General features: G+C 42.3%; 1 protein-coding gene across 2 annotated transcripts in view; it reads right to left on the bottom strand.

Moving 5' to 3' along the window:
* Positions 1-13,358, bottom strand: part of KCTD16 (potassium channel tetramerization domain containing 16) — a 153,225-nt gene that overhangs the window by 129,622 nt on the left and 10,245 nt on the right. The gene's annotated exons all lie outside the window — the stretch shown is intronic.

A 13,358-nucleotide genomic window follows, 5' to 3' on the forward strand; every position in this document is an offset into this window, starting at 1 on the left:
TTATATTCAATCTCCGCCTTCATTAGGAAAACTTGCAATGTATTAAAACTACAAGAAAATCAAAAACACCCCATTTTTTGTTTTACCTCCCTGATATTTTGAGTGCAATCCAAGTAAGTCAATGTGCAAATGGAATTACTTATGCTGATGAAACAGAACCTCTCTTCCTTCTCTCCCCACCTTCACTACTTCCATACTTCCCCCAATCTGCTCTGGTGGGTTGGAGGAGCAGATCTGGAGGTGCAGGAGCATGTGAGAGAGGGAGGAGAGGGCAAGGAAGTTCTCTTGAGTGAGCAGTTGTCCTGCTCAGGCAACTACTACCCTTTGTAGCAGCAGGAGGTGGTGATTGGTTTGGGCTGTGGAATGTGGGAATGACACCTTCAAACACACAGCATTCTATGCACACACAATCTGCCTGGCTGAGTTCAGCAAAAGCTTGACCATTTGATTCCACTACATGTATAAACTAGCATTAACAGCACCTTCCTAAGCATGTTTACTCAGAAATAAAGTTCCAGTGAATTCACTGTGATCGAATCTCAGGTAAGCATGCATAGGAGCATGTCTACCCAGAAGCCCCACTGTGTTTATAAGATTGCAGCCTTACAGTGCCAAGTACTCTGGATTCTTCAGAAGGCAAGTCGCCTGAAGTTTGGGAAATGACTGCTATAAGTGCAACATGCTGCTATAGATCTACTGATGCTCTGGCTTTCAACACGCAGGCAAAATGTGAGAGTAGCAAGACACAAAAGTATCAAGGTGTTCCAAGCATAACATAACAACACATCTAACAGAGTGCAGATAATGGATGTTTTTTCACAAATACTTCTTGGCTTTGAAACTTTGTTCTGTTAAAAGCAACAAATGACGGGGTGGGGGTGGGAACTATATAGGGATTTGGATCTTGATACACATGCCACTGTTGCTAACTATTTGCAGCGAATTTGCAGCAAAACAGCAACAGCCTTGTGGCACATTAAAGACTAAGGCATTTTGTATGGTATAAGCTTTTGTGGACTAGAGTCCATTTCAGTTTATGAAGTTCTGCAGCTTCATAAATCATGTTGCTAAACTTGATGAAAATTGGTCCTCCCATGAACTGACAGTCACTTGCAAAAGGAAGGAGCAAATGAACAAGAAAATAATCAGTGTTATCATATGCATGACCATTTCCAAAGTGCACACCACCATAGCACCAAGGAAGTTCAACATGCCTATTTTATAGTGTGCATTTATTAGGAAGACATGGTTGGAACCAAGTTTTCACCATATGCGTACGTATACACAGACACAGAAATGCAATTTTTAATACATTATAGCAGACTTCCCTACAGATTAATTTTTTACTACAACTCCCAGTGATGCCAGCCAGCATGGCCAATGCTCAGGGATGATGGGAGCCAAAACATCTTGAGACAATCATGCTATCTTCAAATTCAAAGGGTTCAAGGCACAAAAAGCAATCCCAATCAAAGTGGGATAAAATACAGTTTTGTATGCCATTTATAACAAAAGCAATTTGTTTGTCATTTGAAAACATCACAAAAACCATCCTCTTTTTCCCAGCCCCAATCCAAGCATCCTTTCCAAAGCTAGTCCTGAGAAGTTCACACAGCAAGACAAAAAGCTGTCCAGCTTTGATGAGGGATATAGTCTGTAATGAATTCCAGATGTGAACATTTTCTCCTAAAGTTGACACTGATTTACAATGAGTTGCTTTTGAAAAGATTGTACAATGAGGGCAATCTGAAAAAGCCACCCATGGTCTCAGATGCTCAGCTTGATCTTGCAGTGGCCTTTTAAAACCACAGCCCAAGCTGTCCTCTTCAGATTTGTGTGAAAATGGATCTGTTCATTTTGCAATGGTTCTTTAGAAACCACTTTCATTCAGTTTCCATCAAGGTTCACATGGACATCACACCTTTATAGCTGTGAAAAAACTCAAAACCTCACACCAAAATCCTGTTGTTTTCTCATCTGGTACGCATCTCATATCCATCAACAGCCATGCATTTAATAATATGGAGCCAATTTTATGAAACTCCCTTCCAGTTGAGGTCAGGCAGAGCCCTTCTGTGCTGAACTTTTGGTGCTTAGTGAATACCCTTTTTCTGGCAGGCTTTCTGATTTTATTGCTTTAATTCATATTTAGTTTCACTGTATTGAGCTCCCTGTACACAGCTTAGAGGGGTGTGTGATATATAAATCAATGAAATAAATAAAATAACAAATAAATAGTTTGGGAACCCTGGAATGCTCCCTCCCTCTGAAAGACAGATCTTTTCGGCTGTAGCTTCCAAAGTTGAGTTGCTAAAACCATTTCTGCTCTGCTGTCTCATCCATTTTGTGGGCTTGGGTTTCTTCTTGTGCCTTTAGTACACTGCTTTAGAAAGGCAGGATAAAAATATGTTACATGAAATAAATGCAACATGCTCTTAAAACCGAGAGCTTTAGAAAAGAGAATATCTAGCATATAAATCCACAAAATGAAATACTTATTTGCTGTGAATCTCCCTGACACAAGAAACTTAACTTGTACAGCGGAATAATGTCAGAGTTGTGAAATCAAGATGAAGATGGCTATAGGCTATGCATTCATGACAATACTCTGTGATTACTTTTTTTGCCTTGAAAAATATTAAATGGTGGTACAGTGGTACCTTGGTTCTCAAACGCCTTGGTACTCAAACAACTTGGAACCCAAACGCTGCAAACCCAGAAGTTTGCGAAGATTTTTCGGAAGCCAAATGTGCTGTGTTTTGAATGTTACGCTTCCAATTTGAATGCCACACTTCCATTTTGAGTGTTACGTTGATGATTTGAGTGTTACGATTCCGATTTGAGTGCCACACTTCCATTTTGAGTGTTATGCTGAGGTCTGTCTGTTTTTGCTATTTATTTTGCATTTTTTGTTTTGTTTTTGTGACCGTGTGGAACCCAGTTCAGCTACTGATTGATGGATTGTGTGGCTGCAATACATTGTTTATTGCTTTCATTTTATGGATCAATGGTTTCATTAGATAGTAAAATTCATGTCAAATTGCTGTTTTAGGGGTTGTTTTTAAAAGTCTGGAATGGATTAATCCATATTGCATTACTTTCTATGGGAAAGCACGTCTTGGTTTTGGAACGCTTTGGTTTTGGAACGGACTTCCGGAACGGATTAAGTTTGAGAACCAAGGTACCACTGTATCTCCATTTATGGTATAAGCTTACAAACAACTTTTTTAAAGAATTGGAGTGGAAGATGGTAAGTTGCTGTTTATGATGACTTTTTAATTGTCTTATTCCCTGTATGCTTTATTTTCATGTACACCACTTAGAAATGCTAGTGATTAAGTGGTATCTCGCAACAACTCACCGATAGTGGCTAATTCTAAATGAAAGCTTCCCTTTTAAATGAAAGCTGAAATGGTGCTTGTGAAGTGATTGTACACCATTTCTGTCCGCTGGATTCCATCCCAATGCCATTTGTCATGGCTTCCGCGCACCTCTCTGCTTTAAAAGCCAAGATGTACCTTGTAGTGCTAAGTGCTTTCTCCACAGGAACTAAGAAGTGGCAAAGAGACATCCATACACTCCACTACCCTGAAGAAAGCACTGTATGAGTTCGTGGCTTCAGTCTGCTACAAAAAGGGTCTCTCAAGTGCCGGGAAAGAGCTAAATTCAACATTCAATTCATCAGCTTGGCTACTCAGTCAGCTACTCCAGCCTTGCCACCCCCACCAACCATACTAAGGGGCTATCAAAGTGCACTCAGTAAGTCATAGTAATATATATCCCCCACAGCTAATCAGTAAGTATCTAAAACCCACCGATCATTTTGTACTATGGCAGATTCAGCAGAAGTCTTGGGGAGGGGGGAGATCCAGCATTAGTAGTGTATGAAATACCCTCCTCAGGCTGTTTGTCGGCTATTGCTGTGCAGTTTTCACATCCATGCCAGGTTTAAAGATTACACATGAAAAGCCACTTTATGTGACTAACCCTCAATGCAAACAGGTTAGGAAAAGCACTCTAAAAGGATGGTTTGTATTCACAAGTACCTCAACTGTTAGCTATAACCAGCGGCTGAAAGCTTAAACTTGTTAGCATGTCATGAGAAGATGTGTTTAAGTTTTAAAAATATTGTACTATTAGAACGCTAATGTGACTGTTACCTTTATGACTACCCAGGTTTGGGGCCAGGACTGAGTGGGCCCTTGGCATTAATGGCTCTGATGATTCTCTGTCATGATTCTTCCTGACAGTGAGAGCTGTTTGGCAGTGGAATTTGCTACAAAGGAGTGTGGTGGAGTCTCCTTCTTTGGAGGTCTTTAAGCAGAGGCTTGACAGCCATCTGTCAGGAATGCTTTGATGGTGTTTCCTGCTTGGCAGGGGGTTGGACTGGATGGCCCTTGTGGTCTCTTCCAACTCTATGATTCTGTGGTGGAATTGCTGGTGTCCACACCCACTCACCCCACAAGCAATGAGTAGTGCTGCTACTGCTGCTGCTGTAGATCAGCAGCATTAAGGAAATCTGCAGAGCAGTATCCACATTGGGGGAGAGCCCAGTTAGGGTAGGCATCAGCACCAGTAGCCCATGCCAAGCAGTGCAGTCCTTGGCAGTTGCCTGAGTGTGCCGGCTGTTGATGCCAGCCAGGCATTTGGAACTCTAAAGGCAACAACATTTAGCACCTGCTACAGCACATTGTTGGAGATGAGCTTACAGCAGATCTAGATCCTGGTAGAGATTTGTTCTGTATGTCACCACTGAGTACTGGCCGCGGGGAGAACTTGCAAGGCCTGCAAGCACCCTTTTGAACACCAGTAGTCCGGAACATACCATCCCTGATGTGTTCGGGGACTTTAATCTGGGCTGCATGCTGCCCAGGCCTGCTCTGGATTGCTCTCTTTTGAAAGAAATGGGAATTTTGGAAATTTTGCTTTTTACAGAATGATCAATTTATTTTTACTTCAAAAAATAAATAAATACCATCTTTCTGTCACACTCGCCTCCCTTTTCCTACTCCCTTCTAATTCCAAGACTCATTATAGGAATCAGGAAAACTGAAGACACGGGGGGGTGGAAAAATTGACTACCAACAGCTCTCTCTATTCCTGTTTGTAACCAATTTAGGAGGAGTGAGAAGACACAAGAAGGGTCATTGATAGGTAACATCATCCTCATATTGTTCAATACCTGATAGACTGGCCTGTAAGCAGGCTAGAGTCTTCGCATCTGCTTATTTGGGTTGTGGACGTAACGGCTTAGGGGACAGAATGGAGACAGTAGAAAGGATGCAAATGACAAAAAGCTTGTGAAGGAAGACACATTTAAGGGTCTGTTGGCAATTCTTCTAACCGTTTCTCATCACCTCCTACAATATGATCCATTGATTAAGTCACATTAAGTTGGCTGCCTGGGCCAAAAAGAGCCCAGCCCAAATATCATATTGCCTTTAGGAAAGGCAAGAATGTGAATGGCTTGGCTGTTTTTAAGAAGAGCCTAAGATGAAGTCCCAAAATAATCAACTCTGCTAGTGCAAGCATGTTAGAACATTTCTGCACTCTCAGTCTTCAAGAGCATTTTTGTACTCTTCAAGTCCGTGTGTGCGTTTGTGGTGTGTGTTATATAACTAGAACAAGTAAAGGAAGATGTCGCTGGTGCAACTTTTGTGGCAGCAGCAAGTACAGAATTAAGAACACTCATGTTCTCTTCCTCTGTTGTTGTCCCCCTCAGTTCCTCCCCCATTTTAATTCTTTTAAGCAGAACTGCACTAAACAAACTAACCTTTTTTTAAAAAACCCTAAACTTATTAGACTAGAAAGAGCACCAAAGAACAGACAGTTGTTCAGCGTGAGGAGAACATGCAAAATGACAAGTCAATCAGTCAGCCATTCACCTGCATCTCTAATTTCCCTCAGCAAGATCTACTCAGAATGCCCAGTGCTGTTGTTGTTGTTCAGTCGTTCAGTCGTGTCTGACTCTTCGTGACCCCATGGACCAGAGCCCGCCAGGCATGCCTATCCTTCACTGCCTCTCGCAGTTTGGCCAAACTCATGTTAGTAGCTTCGAGAACACTGTCCAACCATCTCATCCTCTGTCGTCCCCTTCTCCTTTTGCCCTCCATCTTTCCCAACATCGGGGTCTTTTCTAGGGAGTCTTCTCTTCTCATGAGGTGGCCAAAGTACTGGAGCCTCAGCTTCAGGATCTGTCCTTCTAGTGAGCATTCAGGGCTGATTTCTTTAAGAATGGATAGGTTTGATCTTCTTGCAGTCCATGGGACTCTCAAGAGTCTCCTACAGCACCATAATTCAAAAGCATCAATTCTTTGGCGATCAGCCTTTTTTATGGTCCAGCTCTCACTTTCGTACATTACTACTGGGAAAACCATAGCTTTAACTATACGGACCTTTGTCGGCAAGGTGATGTCTTTGCTTTTTAAGATGCTGTCCAGGTTTGTCATTGCTTTTCTCCCAAGAAGCAGGCGTCTTCTAATTTCGTGACTGCTGTCACCATCTGCAGTGATCATGGAACCCAAGAAAGTGAAATCTCTCACTGCCTCCATTTCTTCCCCTTCTATTTGCCAGGAGATGATGGGACCAGTGGCCATGATCTTAGTTTTTTTGATGTTGAGCTTCAGACCATATTTTGCACTCTCCTCTTTCACCCTCATTAAAAGGTTCTTTAATTCCTCCTCACTTTCTGCCATCAAGGTTGTATCATCAGCATATCTGAGGTTGTTGATATTTTTTACGGCAATCTTAATTCCGGTTTGGGATTCATCCAGCCCAGCCTTTTGCATGATGAATTCTGCATATAAGTTAAATAAGCAGGGAGACAATATACAGCCTTGTCGTACTCCTTTCCCAATTTTGAACCAATGAGTTATTCCATATCCAGTTCTAACTGTAAGGCCCAGTGTTAAGTTGTATTAAGTGGGGCCCAGTGTTAAGCCCCACTTAATACAACTTTGCATAAAGGAGCTCTATAGTTACTCAAGTTGTAGCTCACTGATAGAACATCTCCTTTGCATGCAGAAGGTCACTGGTTCAGTTCCCACCATTTCCAGGTAGGGCTGAGAGACACTCTGCCAATCTGTGTAGACAATACTGAGCTAGATGGACCAGTGGGTTTGCTCAGTATAAGGCAGGCTGTTATACTATGCCACAGCCGGTTATTTGTAATTTGCATGAATTTTTAAATTTGATTCAATGGCACCCACAGAGTCCTCATCTCCATTGCATCTTGGTAAATCCCTGCTGACTTCAAGGCTTATCCAATTAACAGTTAGAGGAGAGATTGTTTTTCTTTTTAGCTGCCAGTCAAGAAGGGATCTTCTTTGTGGCATGCATATGATCCCCCAGTGATGGGGATCTTTTGGCCCTCCAGATATTGTTGAACCACAACTCCCACCACACCTGACCATTGGCTATGCCGGCTGGGGCTCATGGGAGCTTGAGTCCAACAACATCTGGGGAGTCACAGGTTCCCCATCCTTGGGAAAAAGCAATGTTTGGAAGAGCTGCTACAGAAAGAGAGTGTGCCTATTATTCTATTTATATTCTGCCATTGCCCCAAAGAAATAAGGATTATTAATATTTTATCCAATTTTAATGTTACCACAGCCTTGTGAGATAGGATACTTGAGAAATAGTGTCTACTTAGAAAGCTTTATGTTTGATGACAGATTTGAAGCCAGGTCTCCGTGGTCAAAAAGCAACACTCTGCCCACTATATCACACTGGCTTTCAGCTTAGAATCATAGCAGGGGTGGATTTGGGTCTTTCAAATTTCAACAGCACCCTGTGCGAGGCCAAAATTTGGCACCCCTACCTCTTGCCTTCCACTCTGCTCATCCCTTATTATATCATAGTTGTGGTGCCCTGCAGCACCCCCCTCAGCTCTGCATTGGTGTGGGTTTTTTCCCCTCCCCCCTCTTTACAGCCCAAAGCAGAGGCAATATTGTACACATGGTAGGGACACAGGAACATTCCTGCCCTGCCACACATATATGGAGGACCCATTACAGAGCCTGTGAGAAGTGTGACTGTATCCCAGAAGCAGAAAACAACCCCACTGGAGAAAATGGCCAGCTCAAAGCTCCGAATGGTACAAACAACACAAATCACTAAGAAGGCAAAATACCCAGACCAGCCAGTCTGATCTTAGTGAACATTCCTTTCCATCTAGCACTGAATATGGATGTCAGAACATGGGAAATGAAAGTTTCCTCTCTGCTTAAGGGAACATCTGCCCTCTATAAGGACAGTGTTTCAGTTCTATCCATCCCCATCCTGTTCACAGTCTGTCTTGCACTCGAGAACTGCATAAATCCAACAGCATTTGAACTTCCTCCCTCCCACTCTTCCTCCTACCCACTCTGCGTACTTCAGAACTCCGGCTCTCATGAGAGATCATTAAATTTTGGAACAATCAGCAGTTCATTTTGTATATTTCATTGTGCAGTGCTGGAACTTTTAAAAATGTGCTTTGCCATTAAATAATACTGTGACGCTTTTAAGGAAGGGGCAGTTGCCGATCTTAAGATGCTTCTATCTGAGTGCTGAACAATGCATTAGTGACCTCCCCACGAGAACACTCCACATCAGAAACAATAATGAATATGAATGGTATTTTTCAAGATTTCACTGGGTGCAGAATGAGCTAGGGATGGAGGAGAAATTAGATAAACCCAGTTTGCATTTAAAGAAGAACCTACTGAATCTGAACTTTCCAAAACAACAGGCAAACAGGAACACAACCATCCTTCAGAATTCACACTTCTCTGATTTTTGCAGTGTGGTTATCAAGCCATGTAATGTGTACAAAATTGCACCTGCCAGGGTATATTTAAAACTATGTACATCAAAATTCATGAAAATAACATACAAACAATTATTATATTAGGGGAAATTGCTTTGCGAAAATGTGTGTACCGGTAATATGCAAATTTGCATGCAAACATGTATATATGATGAAATATTCACACTAAAATGTGAATAAATTTTCGGGGGGACTTAAACAAAATTCAAAAACTGATGTTGAAATGTGGAGAAGTGAACTTAAGACTGTAAAAGGGGAGAAACTGAAATTGACCAGTGAGCACTGAGTCCCACTTCCCCCATTCCACATATAAGACAACTAGAGCAGCAGTTGAATATTACTTCAACAATGACAACAGGAAGTCTTTCAGGGCCCGAGGCCAGCACTCCAGTTTAGGGTATGTCGGACAAACCAAGCACCACACATATACCTCTGTCCTCCAGTAGAGGGGAATGCTGCCCCCTTCCAGCATTTGCTGCCCGATGCAGTTGCTTCACTGTGCCTAATGGTCAGGCCAGCCCAAGCCGTGTTCCCTGTCATTCCATGCTATATTGCTGCTTCACAGCACAGTGCTGGAGCCAAGGCAAGCATCCCCACACTGCAAGCAAAATGGATCGTTGTGGCTGTGAACAACCACAGGCAAAGTCCAAAAACTATATGAGAGGATCAAGGAGGGATTTTTGTGTGTGTGCTTCTCCTGAAGCCTAATTTCACTTGGAAGATTTGTGTCAGCCATACACTGGCCTTGCTCTAGCTGGACTACATATTTACTTTGGGTGAATATGTGAGATAATGCTCTTCTGCAGTTAATGTATTGATGTATCCTTCTCGAGTAAATGAACGTTGCCCTCGGAGCTGTTTGAGTTGTGCACCCTGGCTTTAATATATCACTGGGAATGAGACATACCTAATTGACTCAGGCCTGTATTCTCTCTCTAATATTTTCCTTGCCTTTTAACTTTACTGGGCAATTATAGATAGAAAGACAGATAGTATTGAAGTATAACATACAACAATAAACAATAAATTAAAACACTCCAGTCTGCATCTGATACAGTTATACAGTCCAGTCAGAAATACCACCTGCAAACCCATCTTAAATTCCACTATAATACGTGATGTCAGGTGAGTGACAATGGCAGAAAATAGTCATGGGGGCCAAACTAGTCTGCCTGACAGGCCTGATTTGACCCTTGGGCTGGAGGTTTCCCATCCTACACCATATCCATACTTATTTTTTCCTACCAGTTTTCCAGGCATGCATGTGATGAAGTCATCTTGACCCTAGAAGTCCATGCCACAATCAATTTAAGGTGCCACGAGACTCTTTTGTCATTTCTCTCAGAGATCATGACATTATGCTGACAACGCAGCGATGCTGTTACTGTTACAAACAAACTCCACCTCAGCAAGCATTTTGTGGTGGGGGTGCCACATCTTACCATTCTAGTCATACTGTATGTATACGAATTTAAAATGCACTTACTAATTAAATGCTGTCTCAGGCTTTGTTCAAATAGAAATGGTGACATGTTTTGGTTGGTTAAATTAATCTTAGGTAAAGTATGCCATCCAAATATACCCTTGGGATTTCTTTCGCATCTGTTGTTAAAAGGTCATAAATCTGAATTCTAAGTAGGCACCAATTATTGCACACATTTTCTCAAATACCAGCCCCTATCAAATAGCATACGTTCATTTAAACACGTATAATTTGATGAGTACCCCATAACTATCTCTTAATATTCATAACAGACTTTAACAGCAGAATGAATAAACCAAACAGTGCTTTGTCAAAATGGTAAGGTGAAAAATCAGGCCACAACCCACAGGGAAAGCATAATGAATGAAAGCAGCCAATGACTCGAAGGCTCACAAAGCCTGTCAATTAATTTTCAGCCTACAGTCATTTTGCTATGGATGTCTCAAAGTTTCCTTTGAACATTACAGTTACCCAAGATGCTTTATATGTGTGGTTATGAAGGCAAGGCAAGCCTTAAGGAAATTTGCATAATACTCTCAAATTAAAAAGAAGGAGGAAACTTTCAGACTTGTTCAGACTTTGGAAAAATACCTCTAAGAATAATGGGCACATTCATTTGGAGGTATATCTGAACTCATTATGTGAATGGGTAATATTGGATGTACCAGTAGCTCAGTACCTCCCAGCTGTCATTACCTTAACCTGGAGGGTTAATACCTCTACCCAGTCTTTTTTTCAGCCATTTCCCAACATCTATCATTTATATCTGTTTGCATAGTTTCATTTCCACTTTCCTGAGTGCTGCAAAATGCAGAGTAGCCTAAAGCAACCTCTTTTTTGAGCAAAGATATGCATCACAACATTCAGAATGCATGAAAGGCAATGGATAACTAAGGCTGCCAATCCAACCCCCCTTACCTGGGAGTAAGCTCCATTGAATTCAGTAAGGCTGACATGGTTAGGGTGGTGGTGTAAAATGGGGCCATGAAAGATAAGCCACTGTTGAGTCAGCTATGGGCATTTATTGATTTCTTTATTAGTCACCCAAAGCCCAATAGTCTGCTTTATATAAGGCAGCATTGCTTTAAAATTGCAGCATTGCTACATCTTTATATAGCATTGCCACATTCCCTGAGGGAAAACACAGCATTTTCAATAAGTACATATGTATGCTACTTAATACAAAGGAAAACATATTTAATGTTCTTCATAGTATACTGCTGCATTTGAGCGAAATAAAACAGTTGGGTGGAGCTGAAAAGGCAGACAGAGAGATGAAAAATGGAAAGCCTGTTTTATTCCATTTTAGAAAGAGTCTAATGTTGAAACAATACAAAAATGTGTTCTTTCTAAGCATGGATGTCATGGCAGTATATTTGCCACATTTACAGAAAAAGTCAAAGAAGCTGTGACGTCTGAGGGCTGATCCATATGTTGCCAGAGCCTTTATGTAACTGTGCCCCACACCATTTGTATAACATTTGCAGACACACAGTGTGGGTCACGCAAATGCTATAGGGTTTTATCCAAAGTTAGTCCTACTCACAGCAGACCCATTGAAATTAATAGATTCAACTTACTTAGGCCCACTAATTTCAGAGGGAAGAACTCAACACTGTGCCAAGGGGATCAATCCATCAGGGCAAGTACTTTGGCTTGTCAGGCAGAACGATCACCCCTCTCCTTCCCCCTTGCACTGTTCCAGGGGTTCTCTCATCCCACCCCCAGTCAATGGAGAGGCACAGGGGGAGGAGAGAGGGGAAGCCCCACTGCACAAGCAGTGCTTCCACAGATGGTAATGATTATGTGAATCCTACCCAATGAGTCTACCCCATGTAGAACTTATTTTGATACAGCCAATAATTATCATCCATACCCAGGGTCAACATCAACACTTGCCATCCTTGAAGAGCTAACCGTTCCCTTTACCCCAATGGGGCCCACCACTGGTGTCAGCCTGCCCACTTTTAAACCCCCCCCCCCCCGGCTGCATCTGAGAAGCACCAGACAGCTTGTCTCATTAGCACTGTAATTTCCCCCAGTCCTCCCAATATAGTGTCACTTCATTGTGGGAAATTAAGATTGTAACTGGACCCAGCTGTCCAGTGCACTTCAGAGCATTGCTATGGACACTGTTTCCAAGAGCCATGTAAATCCATTGATGGAGCAAAGGCCCCACCAGGGGACACTTTGAGCAGGGCCTCCTCATACCTGCACAGCCATCATCGAGCCCCATGGACTGACTAAGGATTGGCCACTGAGGAAAATGGTTGGGAGCTGCCTAGTACCTGTAAAGCCTACTTTGTCTTTCCTTCACACAGAATGGACCAGCTGAGGACTGACCATGGGGCAATGCAACAGTTGATAGGGAATGGCTAGGAAAGGGACAGGAGAACTAACAGAGGAAAGAGGAAGGTTGACCCAACCACATCTTCAGATTAACCACAGGTGACAGGGGAGGGGCACTTTGAGAAATTGCCACACCAACAGAATGCTGGAGCCTGTGTTCCATTTTGACTGGCAACTCGTCCTCTGAGCAGGCTTTTATTCCGACAGACACCACACAAAGAGCCTGTAATCCCTGGATCTGTTAAATAATGGACCCAGCATACACCAAGGCACACAGCCTGCTTCCAAATTCCCTCTTGTACTGGCCTAGTTTAAAGTTGGAGCACAGCCCAGCTGTGCTGAACACACACGTTGCATTGTCATCCTAGTCTTTTGCTCCTCAGCTCCACTATCCCCACTCACCCAGCAAAGCAAAAACAGTTTTGCTGCGCTGGCTGCCTTCATTGGCTCTTGAAAGTGCAAAGTGAAAAATGAATCTCCCACTAGAATTTTGGACGCCTACATCTATCAGCCATTATTTAAAGCCAGTATCAAATCTATCTATGCCACTCATCTGAGATGTTGTTAAATACTCTGGCACTATTAAAACTGAATTAATCCACCTTTCCATTGTATTTTCCTTTAATCCAACTGAATACTTTGAAATAGAAGAAGAAGAAGAAGAGTTTGGATTTGATATCCCGCTTTTCACTACCCGAAGGAGTCTCAAAGCGGCTA

This window comes from Lacerta agilis, chromosome 2, assembly GCF_009819535.1.
Source record: "Lacerta agilis isolate rLacAgi1 chromosome 2, rLacAgi1.pri, whole genome shotgun sequence".
Taxonomy (NCBI): Eukaryota; Metazoa; Chordata; class Lepidosauria; order Squamata; family Lacertidae; genus Lacerta; species Lacerta agilis.